The following is a 13,853-nucleotide window of genomic DNA, read 5'->3' on the forward strand; positions in this document are numbered from 1 at the left end:
TTAACGGTGCTCTATAAAAGTCATATACACATCACAATCTAAATCAACTCCAACCCTGCAAATATAACGTGGCAGGTTCCCCCTCTTTTGTATTGACTCAGTCCAAACGTTGGGGCCCAGTTGCCGCGGATGTTGGCACGCAAAGTAGCAACCGTGGGTGCACTTAGATGAATTTTGCTGTCAATAGTCTAGGTTGCTGTGTACTCACTGTAAATAGCGCTGATAGAACCACAAGTCTCAGAAGGGCACTCACTGTGTCTCTAACGGCCGGAGGATTCTTTGGACTCCAGCTGTGGGCTGCAGGATTTAGACCTTTATGCGATGGGAGTGCCGGCAGGACTCTCTGGATCTTTGCTCTCTCCAGCTACACGGGTATCTCCGTGGGGTCCCCCACACTCTGCAACTTAGGGAAATCAAGATCCACACCGCTCTGTCTCTCATAGCAAGCAGCAGCCACGTTCTCCCTCCTCTACACATTTACTTTCACTTTCTTCACAGCATCCTCCCCCAAGTCCCTCCTTCTCTCTTCTATCACCTCACTGAAACAAGGGTCCCTGGGAATTGTAGTCTTCTTTCACTCAGGAGAAAAATGATTAGTGTCTGTAGGTCCCTGTTTAACAGCCACTGCAAAACTCTTCTTAGGGTCTGTAAGTTCCAATATGTCGGTAGATGCTCTGACAGTTCCCTGTGCAGGTGTTACATTCTCCCCCTGGTGAGTCATTAAAAGTGTCCCATCACGATATGAGGACTCACCACTTGAAACATGAAGGGGGGTTAGGGCATCCTAATACCAAATTTACATGCACACAAACCACCACCTGGACACATGGGAGATACAGAGAAATAAGACCAAACAGAATTTGAATTAGGGGGTATCAGCCTAGGGACCTCAGTGGTATGTCCCATTCTATCATAGGTCAACATCAGGGGTGGCCTAATGTCCCGTTTGGGACGAGTGTGTACCGAGGGGGCCCCCCTCCTCAGCCCCCGAATCTTGTCTCTCCAAAACGGGCTCCTCCAGATGGATCTCTTCATTCAATAACTGTCCTTCTTCTGAACTCTCCCAATTGTGGGCAGAGCGCATTAGCCTCCTGACAAATGTCCTTTGTTCGTGTTTCCACTTCAGGAGTCTGGTTTACAGGGCCCAAGCCTACGGGGCATGGGTCCTCGGTCCATCTGTAGCTCCATTGACCGTTGGTTTCTCATTCATCCCCAGACTCGCTGTCACTTCCTCCTGAGGCAACCCCAAGCTGGGGTGGGGGTTCACCCCTACGACTTCTCCTATTGCACAGAGGGGTGGTACGACCTCCTTGAATCGGCAATGGTGGTAAAGGGATGTTTTGTCCCACAGGCAACAAAAGGTGTCGATGATAGGTTTTGACAGCTCCGCCCACTTTCTCAGGCTTTACTCTGCAGGTCGGGACACCAGGCAGCTTCTCCATCACCACATAAGGGTCAGGACACCACCGATTAGCAAGCTTGTGCTTCCCAGGAAGGCCCAAAAGTTGGATAAGGACTCTATCACCAGGCAGTAAAACTTGTTCTCGAACTCTACAGTCATAGCGAGTCTTATTGCGCCTCCCTGACGACCCAGAGGCCTGTTCTGCCAATCTGTAAGCTTATTTCAAATCTTCTTGTAGCTGGGACACATATTTTAAGTAGGTCGTCCCATTTAAGTTGTCAAAGGATGTCCCAAAACTGATATCCACTGGTAGCCGGGCCTGTCTTCCAAACATGCGGAAGTAAGGCGAGTATCCTGTTGACTCATTTGTGGTGCAATTGTAGGCATGAACCAACTGACTCACATGCCTGCTCCAGTGTCCTTTCTTCCTGGGATCGAAAGTGCCTAACATGTTCAAAAGGGTACGGTTGAACCTCCCGGGTTGAGGGTCCCCTTGGGGGTGATAGGGGGTGGTTCTGGATGTCTTGATCCCACAGATAGCACATAGCTCCTTGATTAGTCTACTTTCAAAATATCTTCCTTGATCAGTATGGATGCGGGCTGGCAGCCCGTAATGTACAAAGAACTTCTCCCATAGGGTTTTTGCCACAGTAATTGCCCTTTGATCTTTAGTGGGGTAAGCTTGGGCATATCAGGTGAAATGATCAGTGACCACAAACACATTACTGACATTACTTTCATCAGGCTCGATGGAGAGGAAATCAATGCACACTAGCTCAAGTGGGCCATCACTGGTAATGTTCACAAGGGGGGCAGTTCTCAAAGGCAAAGTTTTTCTCAACACACAACGGGAGCATGATTTGAAGTATTCTTCTATATCCGCTTCCATCCGAGGCCAGTAAAATCGGTCGGCCACAAGACCCATAGTCTTCTCGATGCCAAGATGTCCATGATCATCATGCAGGGACTTCATGACCATCCTCCGAAATCGGGTGGGTAACACCAGCTGTCTACGAACTCCTCCCTTCTGGCGCTTTGCCTCCCGGTATAGTAGTCCATTTCTTACTACTAGCGACTCTAGCTGCCGAGCCAGCAGGACAGACTCCTCTGTTCTCAATGCATTCTTCTCGGGCCTCAAGCCCCTCTTAACCCACCATCGGACTACCCCCACCAACCGATCCTCCTGCTGCACCTTTCTAACTTGATTACGAGTCAGTTGAGGAAGAGAATTTGAGGTCACATTTGTCACTTGGCAGTACAACAACGGGAGCGCTTCACTGGATGCTCCCAAGAATTCAGCACAGCACTGCATAGGGAGGGCATTAGTTTGATGTCTATGGCACAGAGTCTTCACCTCCGAGGCAGGGACTTCTATCCATCCTCCCTCTTCTTCCTCAATTAAGGGTTCCCTAGGCAGGCGAGAAAGGGTGTCTGCATCAATGTTAATGATCCCTGGTCGATATTTTAAGCTGAAATCGTACAAAGAGAGTGCGGCAAGCCATCGGTGCCCCGTGGTTTGCTGTGGTTCTCACGTAGGTTAATGGATTGTTGTCAGTATGAACCACGAAAGGTACCCCATAGAGGTAGTCATGCAGCGTGTCCACTACAGCCCATTTCAGAGCCAGAAACTCCAGTTTGTGAGCTAGGTAGTTGCATTCACTAAGAGTCAATCCTCGACTAATGTAGTAAACGGGATGCAGATAGCCATCATGGTCCTGGTAGAGAACACCTCCTAGTCCATCGAGAGAAGCATCCACATGTAACACATATGGTTTACTGGAGTCTGCATAGGCCAACACTGGAGTTTGGGTCAAACATGACTTCAGTTTCTCAAATGCCTCATCGCATACAGGTGTCCATCTTTCCCCAAAAAGTTAATTAACTCAGAAGCAGACCCTCTTTCTTGACTTTGAGGCGTGGGCTGTCCTCCCGGAAGGGGGATACCCTTGGGTAAGGGCAGTTAATGGCTTCGCAATCCGAGAGTACTGGGGTACAAATCTTTGGTAATAGCCACAAAATCCTAAAAAGGACCTAAGCTCCTTCAGTTTGGTGGGCTTAGGCCAGTTTACAACAGCCTCCACTTTGGCGGGATCGGTGGAAATTCTTTCTCTGCTGACTATGTGCCCCACATACTTCACATTCGTCTGGCAAATTCGGCACTTGTCAAGGGACAACTTCAACCCAGCCTCTTTCAACCAATCCAGCACCTTGAACAACCGCTGGTTGTGTTCGTCCAAAGTCTTCACAAAAACAATAAGATCATCTAGATAAACCAGGACCTCATGTAAGTGCATGTCCCCCACCACTTTGTCCATACATCTCTGAAAAGTGGCCTGAGCACCTGTCAGTCCTTGAGGCAGTCTCTTAAACTCGAAGAACCCAATAGGGCAGATAAAAGCGGTCTTCTCTTGATCTTCTTTTGACATGGGTATCTGATAGTAACCACTCCGGAGATCTAACACAGAAAACCATTGGCTCCCTTGCAGACAATCCAAAGCTTCATCGATTCGGGGGCACAGTGAACTGGTCAGGGACCGTACGTTTGTTCAAGGTACGATAATCCACACACATCCGAATAGCTCCATTTTTTTCTTGCTATCACGATAGGGGAAGCATAGGGGCTACTAGACTCTATGATGACTCCTGTGTCCAGCATTCCGCGTAAATGCCGCCTGACATCTTCGGTATCCGCCGGAGCCAATCTTCGGGATCTCTCTCGGAAAGGCTTTTGATCCTTCAACCGAATGCGATGCTCTACTCCTTGGGCAAGGCCCATGTCCCATTCGTCCAGAGAGAACACTGCCCCCCGCATCATCATGCTGTCGATGACCAGCCTCCTGTCTTCTCCTTCCATCCTTCCAACTCACTTCCTTCAAAACAAGGGTCAAAGCTTTCAGGCTGTAGTTCCCTCTTCTCCTCCGTTTTCACATAGGCTTCCAAACAGACTGGGTGGATGGATAGGGTCTGCGAATAATTTTCTCCCCCAATTTCCCGACACCACTGAGCTAACATATGGAAGATGTTAGAATTTGTCCCCACTATGACAGGTGTTGGTCTCTCATCTGCCTCTGCCTCCGGGCAGATTAACGCTATGATGGGTATCTCTTTATCCACTCCAACAACAGTCTTTGGGAATCGTAAGGTCACGGACACGTACCCTCTGTAGGGGTAGCTGTGCTCACTCAGTCCCCACACCACGAGTTCAGACAACGGTTTCAGAGGCACGTTGGATAAATATCTCTTATACCATCCTTCGAAGATGATGGACACTTGAGATCCGCTATCCAGCAATACTGCACAAGGTTGACCATTGATATATGCAGGGACATGTGGGGCGGGTTCCACTAAACCTTCAGGCTGTGGTTTCTGATGAGGCACTATTGGATGGGGCGGTAGAGTAAGACTTAGCTGCTGATGGGGGACACCGTATGGGGTTCTACTGGCCCCCCTTTCCCGTTTCCAGACTGCCCCTGAGTGTGATGGGGAAGATGTGAAGAGTTCTTTGAGCTCCACTTCTTCGGACACTGACGAGCCATATGGTCTGGACTCCCACAAACAAAGCACCCTTCTGGTTTCCTACTCTTTACTCTACAGAGGTCATCATTCTCGCTTCATGAAACCAGGGTTTTCTTCTCGGCTACCTCCGCAGCATTCTGTATTGTCTTGGCCTGGGCACTTAACAATTGTGTAATCTGCTCCCTGTTTCTCGATGACTGTCAGCAGTTCCATCTCTCGGCAGTCGGCTGCTGGCTTCAGGGCAACAGTAGTCACCCGAGGGGATGTCTTCTCTCTTGCTGCCAAAATAACCTCCTCCTTGCGAACTTCCTTAAGCAGCTCATGAAAAGAACCAGGAATCTTCTCTCTGTCACAAGACCTCATCCGCTGGGCAATTGGATCATGCGTGAAAGCTCCTCTGAGTACTTGTTCCAGACGACACTGATCAACTTCTTTAGGGCTGACTCCACCTTTAAATACTATTCTATGAACCAGCTTGTCTAGTCGGTAGAGATAGTCTGACATCTTCTCATCTGTCAGTTGGTACGGAGTTTATAGAGAAGATCAGTAGCATCTTCAGGGAATCTTCTAAAGCACTCATGTAATCTTGATAAGTTGCTTGTGGCTTGCTCCGCCAAGCAGCCTGCACCACTTCCATAGCAGTACCCCTCAAACTTTCTACTATTCTCTGCTTCTTTACTGCATCCGTGCACTGCCACTCTTCTAAGCACAGCAAAGTGACATCCCTCCAAGTCTCATATCCTTCTCCAGCAGGGGTGGGGAGGGAACCCGAGAAAGTTCTTAGACTAACTGATTTTTCCATAGCTGTCATAAGCACATCTGCCGGGGCCGCGGTCTCTTCCTGACTGGCTCTAAATGGAGTAGAGGGTGGGCCTTCACTAGTCTTTCAAGGCTGAGTGGTGGATTTCTGTTGCTGGGTCTCCACTTCGGACTCAGTAGGCCAAGTGATCCTCCATTGTCGACCATGCTCTAGGGACACAGCTATCAAGGATGGGAAATATTCTTTCCTCAAGATCAGCCCGATTGAGATCAGGACTGTGGGTAACTGTCCCCCTTTTTCCTTCCTGCGGTCAACCACTTTAGGGTGGGCAAGTTCAGTGAGTCGGTTGACTATTTCCAATATTTCCTCATCAGACGCATCACGGAGCTTACCACTCACTGCAAAGCTTTGTTTAGCTGTAACATCCATCTCTCTGCACCACAAATACGCTTCTCGCTCTGTTAAAGTCTCCATAGTAAATACTCCTGTGTTAGTTCTGATCTCAGCAGTGCCTCCACTGTAACACCCCTTTAGGGCTACCACGGTACCCTGGGTGTTATGGGGGGGTCTCACCTCTCTAGGGTGCTGTGCCTCTACCCGAATCTTGATTGGAGCTCTGTCTCTGGGGCTGCAGAAGGACAGTTATCTTCTGCTACGGGCTGATTCAGGAAACAGGAGTAAAACAGTTTAACAGATTTATTGCTATGCAGCAGAACTGAGGTGGGTTTAAAGGAATAAACATACAATGCAATTAACGGTGCTCTATAAAAGTCATATACACATCACAATCTAATTCAACTCCAACCCTGCAAATATAACGTGGCAGGTTCCCCCTCTTTTGTATTGACTCAGTCCAAATGTTGGGGCCCAGTTGCTACGGATGTTGGCGCGCAGAGTAGCAACCGTGGGTGCACTTAGATGAATGTTGCTGTCAATAGTCTAGGTTGCCGTGTACTCACTGTAAATAGCGCTGATAGAACCACAAGTCTCAGAAGGCACTCACTGTGTCTCTAACGGCCGGAGGATTCTTTGGACTCCAGCTGGGGGGCTGCAGGATTTAGACCTTTATGCGATGGGAGTGCCGGCAGGACTCTCTGGATCTTTGCTCTCTCCAGCTACACGGGTATCTCCGTGGGGTCCCCCACACTCTGCAACTTAGGGGAATCAAGATCCACACCGCTCTGTCTCTCATAGCAAGCAGCAGCCACATTCTCCCTACTCTACACATTTACTTTCACTTTCTTCACAGCGTCCTCCCCAAGTCCCTCCTTATCTCTTCTTCTATCACCTCACTGAAACAAGGGTCCCTGGGAATTGTAGTCTTCTGCCACTCAGGAGAAAAACGATTAGTGTCTGTAGGTCCCTGTTTAACAGCCACTGCAAAACTCTTCTTAGGGTCTGTAAGTTCCAATATGTCGGTAGATGCTCTGACAGTTCCCTGTGCATGTGTTAGACACGTGGCCATTGAAATGCATTGGTGAGTTTGATCAATGTTACAAATCAAAGTAGGATATGTCTCCATTTTTTTCAGTCTGAAAAAAAAAAAGAACATGTGAAAAGGCCCATTGACTAAAATTCTTTCATTCTGCAAAAATAATGGATGGCACACACGTATAAAAAAAAACTGAAAGAGCCCTAAAGCCCCCCGTCACACACAGCAAGATCGCTGCTGAGTCACAAGTTTTGTGACGCAACAGCAATCTCACCAGCGACATCGCTGTGTGTGACAGGTATCAGCGACCGGCCCCCCTGCCGGTTATCGCTGATCGTGCTCGAATGCCCTGGACTTTTTTTTTGATCGTTGGTCTCCCATTGGTCTCCAGCGCGGCACTTAGAAACCCGCTGTTTACCTTGGTTACGAGCTCCCTGCACCAGCACGCTGGTATCTAAGGTACATAGCGACGCGCCCGCTCGTTGTCGGTGGTGAAGCTGCCTGTGTGGCAGCTCACCAGTGATCATGTAGTGAGACACCAGTGATCCTGACAAGTTCATATCATTGTCGGGATCGCTGGTGAGTCGCTATGTGTGACGGGGCCCTAAGGGTTGAAGCACACAGTAATGCCGAGACTGCGGAAAATGGCCGCATGATTATTAAACAAAATTGGCCAACACAGAGTTTTGGCAACACCATATGGTCTCATTCTAAGAATTGCGTTAAAAATTAAATGTCAGGACTTTTGAAAGCTGAGCGGTGAACTGAAGCGGCAGCATTTAGGCTCATGGCATTGAAGCTAAAGACACTAGACTGATGGTTGTAACACACTTTGTAGAATGCCAGGCAGAGACTAAGGCCGGGGTCACACTGGCGAGGAATACGGGAGAGTGAGAGGCGCAAAAAGCATGCATTAGACACGGACCAATGATTCTCTATGGGGTCCCTCGCACCAGGCGTATATTTCTCCTCAGTATCCTACGCTCCGTGCCACTCGCAGCATGCTGCGATTGTCAGCGTACTACGCCCGTAGTACGCCAAGGCAAGTCTATGGGTGCGCAAAAAATACGGATTACACACGGACCACACGTGTGACTTGCGAGAAATACGCACCAGGTGTCTTTTAGCAAAGCCGGCAATTCAGTGCGCTATACAGTAAACTCACACTGACAGTTTTAATAAAGAAATGAAAGAATAGATATAGACACATGGAATATATATATATATATATATATATAAATATATATATACACGCATTCTATGTGTCTATATCTATTCTTTCATTTCTTTATTAAAACTGTCATAGGGCTCCATTATATGTCCATTTTGCAAGCCTGCGGGAAAATCTCACCATACGGATGCCATACGGATTACATATGGATGCTGACATGCGCAAAATACGCGACCACACCTTGATTACGGATGACATACGGAGCACTGTTTAGGGGTCTGTCATCCGTATTACGCATGTAAAATACTGACCGTATTTTGCCCAGGTTAGTGTGACTCCATCCTAATGCATGAAATCACAGGTTTTTTTTACTCACCTAAATAGGAAGTGGGATGTGTCAATCAATAAGGCCTCATTTAGACATCTGTGAATCACATACATGTTTTATCCAGGTATTTCAAGGTTAGAGCACGTACCCGTTGTAATCTATGGAGCTGTTCACATGTGTCTGCGTTTTTGCAGACTGTGTGTCCACAAAAAAATTTCAGAGACATGTCTGTTTTTGATCTGAGTCAGAAATGACAAATACCCATGTAAGTCTATAGGTCAATGAAAAATCACTGATAGCACGTAGATGCTGTGTGCTATCATTTTTAACTATGTGATTGGTAGGAGAAGCTTTGCAATGTAATATGTTATGATTGAGTCACCGTAGGAGGCAAAAATAGAAATGCTAGCTAAGTCCAGAAAACCAGAGAAGTTGGCAGCTATCGGATTGCAGACCCCTGAACATATCAACACAACTAGCAGTAGCCGTGGGGGGCTCCTACGATGCCCTAGGCCCCTCGATCACAGCCGGAGGACTAGATAGCCTAAAGACAGAAAAGGAAATCTAAACTGCCCCAGAGCAGACCCCAAAGCAAAAGGCAGCCTCCCACATATAATGACGGTGAAGCAAGAAGAAAGAACAAAACACAGACAGAAAGATAGACTGAGCAAAGATGGGGCCCACGCTAGCTTAAATAGGAAAGGACAGGAAGGCTGCTGTCTGCAATCCGTGAAAAAACCCTATGAAAATAAGAGCCAACCAACTGACAGTAAAAAAGGCCCTGAAGACGCTAGGCTTCAAAAAAGCTATGTCAGTACTCAGGAATATTCTAAAGACAGAGCAACAGGCAAAAGGAGATTCAGCTCACCCCAGCAGGGAATGGCAGAATCCAGAAAAGCAAGGAAAACAAAACACTAATGCAAAAAGGCAAAGCAGAAATCTTAGCTTTAGATGAGCAGGAATCAGACTGGTTTCCTAGAAGTCCACAGAGAAATCACCCGCAGGCCAGAAGGGCGTCGGCAGCCTTATATCCAGTCATTAACTCCACTCAGCCAGTCATCATCATCAGCCCCAGGTGTTTGACAATCAGGCTCACTACCTTTCTTTACCAGAAGAGGGAGTTCCTCGGGCCTCAGTAGTGAAGGGGAAAATGAACTCACAACAGTACCTCCCCCTTGAGGAGGGGTCACCGAACCCTCAACCACTCCACCAGGGCGATCAGGGTGAGCCCGATGAAAGGCACGCACCAATCTTTTGGCATGAATATCAGAGGCAGAGACCCAGGAATTATCCTCCTGACCATAACCCTTCCACTTAACCAAATACTGGAGTCTCCGTCTAGCCAGACGGGAATCCAGTACTTCCTCTACCTCATATTCCATGTTACCTTCAACCAATACAGGGTCTGGAGGTGCAACCCCCGGAACAACAGGTTCAACAAACCTCTTCAACAAAGATTTATGGAACACATTATGGATTTTAAATGTGACAGGAAGAGCCAAACGAAAAGAGACCGGATTAAGAATCTCCAAAATCTTGTAAGGTCCAATAAATCTAGGCTTAAACTTAGGAGAAGCCACCTTCATAGCAATATTTTTTGATGATAACCACACCATATCACCAACCTTAAATTGGGGACCAATGGTCCTATGTAGGTTGGAAAACCGCTGGGCCTTTTCCTGGGAGAGAGATAACTTATCCACCACTTGGTCCCAGATCTGGTGCATTCTCTCCACCACAGTGTCAACCCCTGGGCAGGCAGAGGGCTCCACCTGCCCTGAAGAAAATCGAGGATGAAACCCAAAGTTACAAAAAAAAGGAGACATCAAAGTGGCAGAACTAGCTCTATTATTTAAAGAAAATTCGGCCAAGGGCAAAAATGAAACCCAATCATCCTGATCAGCAGATATAAAACATCTCAAATATGACTCCAAGGTCTGGTTTGTTCTCTCTGTCTGCCCATTGGTCTGAGGGTGAAAAGCAGAGGAGAAGGACAACTGAATTCCCAGCTTGGAACAGAAAGTTCTCCAAAATCTAGACACAAACTGGACTCCTCTGTCAGATACAATGTTCACAGGAATCCCGTGCAAGCGAACCACCTGTTGTAAAAACAGGGGCACCAATTCAGAGGAAGACGGCAACTTAGGGAGTGGTACAAGATTAACCATCTTAGAGAACCTATCACAAATCACCCAAATAACAGTCATCCTTTGAGAGACAGGCATATCAGAGATGAAATCCATTGAAATATGGGTCCATGGCCTCTTGGGGACAGGCAAAGGCATCAACAACCCACTAGAGCGAGAACACAATTTAGACCGGGAGCACGTCCCACAGGACTGCACAAAATTCCTGACATCACGAGACAAGGAGGGCCACCAAAAAGACCGACTCACCAGATCTCTAGTACCAAAAATACCTGGATGACCAGCCAAAGCAGAGCAATGAACTTCAGACATCACTCTCTTCTTCCACTGGTCAGGAACATACAACTTTCCACTGGGACAACGCTCAGGTTTGTCTTCCTGGAACTCTTCCAGAGCACGTCTCAAATCGGGCGAGATGGCAGAAAGAACTACCCCTTCGCCTAAGATGGTAGCAGGCTTGGTCACCACAGGAGAATCAGGAAAGAAGCTCCTAGAGAGGGCGTCAGCCTTGACATTCTTAGTTCCAGGGAGAAAAGAAACCACAAAATCAAAACGTGTAAAAAACAAGGCCCACCTAGCCTGTCTAGGGTTCAAGCACTTAGCCGACTCAAGGTAAATCAAATTCTTGTGGTCAGTGAGGACCACGACTTGATGCTTAGCTCCCTCCAACCAATGTCTCCACTCCTCAAATGCCCATTTCATGGCTAACAGTTCCCGATTCCCCACATCATAGTTACGTTCAGATGGAGAGAACTTTCGGGAAAAGAAAGCACAGGGATTTATTTTAGATGTTACAGGATCCTTTTGGGACAAAACAGCTCCTGCACCAATCTCAGAAGCATCCACCTCTACCTGGAACGGAAGTGAGACATCAGGTTGCAGCAAAACCGGGGCGGAGGTGAATCTTCGCTTCAGCTCCTCAAAGGAAGAGACAGCCTCCGGAGACCAATTTAACACATCAGCACCCTTCTTAGTCAAATCAGTCAATGGCTTGGCAATACTAGAAAATTTTGCTATAAATTTCCGATAAAAATTAGCAAAACCCAAAAACTTCTGGAGGGCCTTCAAAGAAGTGGGCTGAACCCAATCGTAAATGGCCTGTACCTTGGCCGGGTCCATTTCAATAGTTGACGGGGACAAAATAAATCCCAAAAAAGAAATCCTCTGTACTCCAAAAAGGCATTTAGATCCTTTGACATACAGGGAATTCTCCCTCAAGATCCGGAACACAGTCCGAATATGTTCCACATGAGAATCCCAATCCTTGGAGAAGATCAAAATATCATCCAGATAGATAATCAAAAATTTATCGACAAAATCTCGGAAAATATCGTTCATGAAGCACTGGAAGACAGAAGGGGCATTAGTGAGCCCAAAAGGCATCACCAGGTACTCAAAATGTCCCTCCGGAGTATTAAACGCCGTCTTCCATTCATCCCCATGCTTAATGCGAATAAGATTATACGCCCCCCCTAAGGTCAAGCTTGGTAAACCAGCAAGCACCTTTAACTCTGGAGAATAGATCAGAAATCAGGGGTAATGGATACTGATATTTAACAGTAATTTTGTTGAGAGCACGATAATCAATACAAGGTCTTAATGATCCATCCTTTTTGGCTACAAAAAAAAAAAACAGCACCTAAGGGTGACGAGGATGGTCTAATATGACCCTTCTCCAACGCCTCCTTAATATAGGATCGCATAGCCTCGTGCTCGGGTACAGATAAATTGAAGAGCCGACCCTTGGGAAATTTACACCCCGGGCTCAGTTCAATAGCACAGTCATAACTCATATGAGGAGGCAGAGACGCAGACTCATTCTCACTAAATACATCATAAAAGTCCGCCAAATAATCAGGAACATCATGCGATTGAGGAGAGGTGGAAAACACCGGAGCCTCACTAAAGGCACACCGACAACCCCAACTCACCACAGACACAGATTTCCAATCCAAAACTGGATTATGAATTTGTAACCAGGGAAACCCCAGAACAATTGTATCATGCAGATTATGTAACACCAAAAACCTGCAATTTTCTTGATGGTCTGGGGCGACCCGCATTACCACCTGGGTCCAAAACTGAGGTTTATTTTTAGCCAAAGGAGTAGCATCACTCCCCCTCAAAGGGATAGGCGTCTGCAGAGGTGTCATCGGAAATCCACAACGTTTAGCAAAATCCAAGTCCATTAGGTTTAGAGCTGCTCCCGAATCCACAAAAGCCTTGGCGGAAAATGTGGACAGGGAGAAGATCAGAGTAATAGCCAGAAGAAACTTAGGTTGAACACCACCAACAGAAAACGTGTGTGCAAAGCGTTTCTCGCGTTTAGGACAGACAGAAGTAATATGCGAGGCGTCTCCACAGAAAAAAAAACCCAACTTATTACGCTTTCTGAACTCCTGATGCTGCTCTCTGGAAAAAACTCTATCACATTGCATAGGTTCAGACATCTGTTCAACAGGTGGCAACACCTCTCGCGCAGCTCTGCGTTCGCGTAAACGCCGATCAACCTGAATGGCTAAAGACATAGAATCGTCAAGACCAGAGGGAACAGGAAATCCCACCATAGTATCTTTTATGGCTTCTGACAACCCCTTCCGAAAGAGAGCAGCCAAGGCATTATCATTCCAGGTAGTAAGTACTGCCCACTTTCGGAATTTTTGACAGTACAATTCTGCAGAATCACGACCCTGGTTCAATGCCAGCAGGGTCTTTTCAGCCTGATCAATGGCATTAGGTTCGTCATACAACAACCCCAAGGCCTGAAAAAATGCGTTCACATTAGTCAGAATAGGATCATCTGGTTTCAAAGAAAACGCCCAATCCTGGGGATCGCCACGCAGCAAAGAGATGACAATTTTAACCTGCTGCGCGGAGCTCCCTGACAAGTTAGGCTTCAAGGCAAAAAATAATTTACAATTATTTTTGAAATTCAAAAATTTAGACCGATCCCCAAAAAATACATCAGGTGTAGGAATCTTTGGTTCAGCAGCATGTGAATGAGCAAGGTAGGCGGAAATTCCCCGCACTTCCGCAGCGAGCTGCTTCACACGATCAGACAATTGCTTTATCTCCATTGAGAGAAAAAAAAATTCCC

The sequence above is a fragment of the Dendrobates tinctorius genome, unplaced genomic scaffold (genome assembly GCF_039654945.1).
Source record: "Dendrobates tinctorius isolate UK_male_01 unplaced genomic scaffold, ASM3965494v1 ptg000082l, whole genome shotgun sequence".
NCBI classification, from domain to species: Eukaryota; Metazoa; Chordata; class Amphibia; order Anura; family Dendrobatidae; genus Dendrobates; species Dendrobates tinctorius.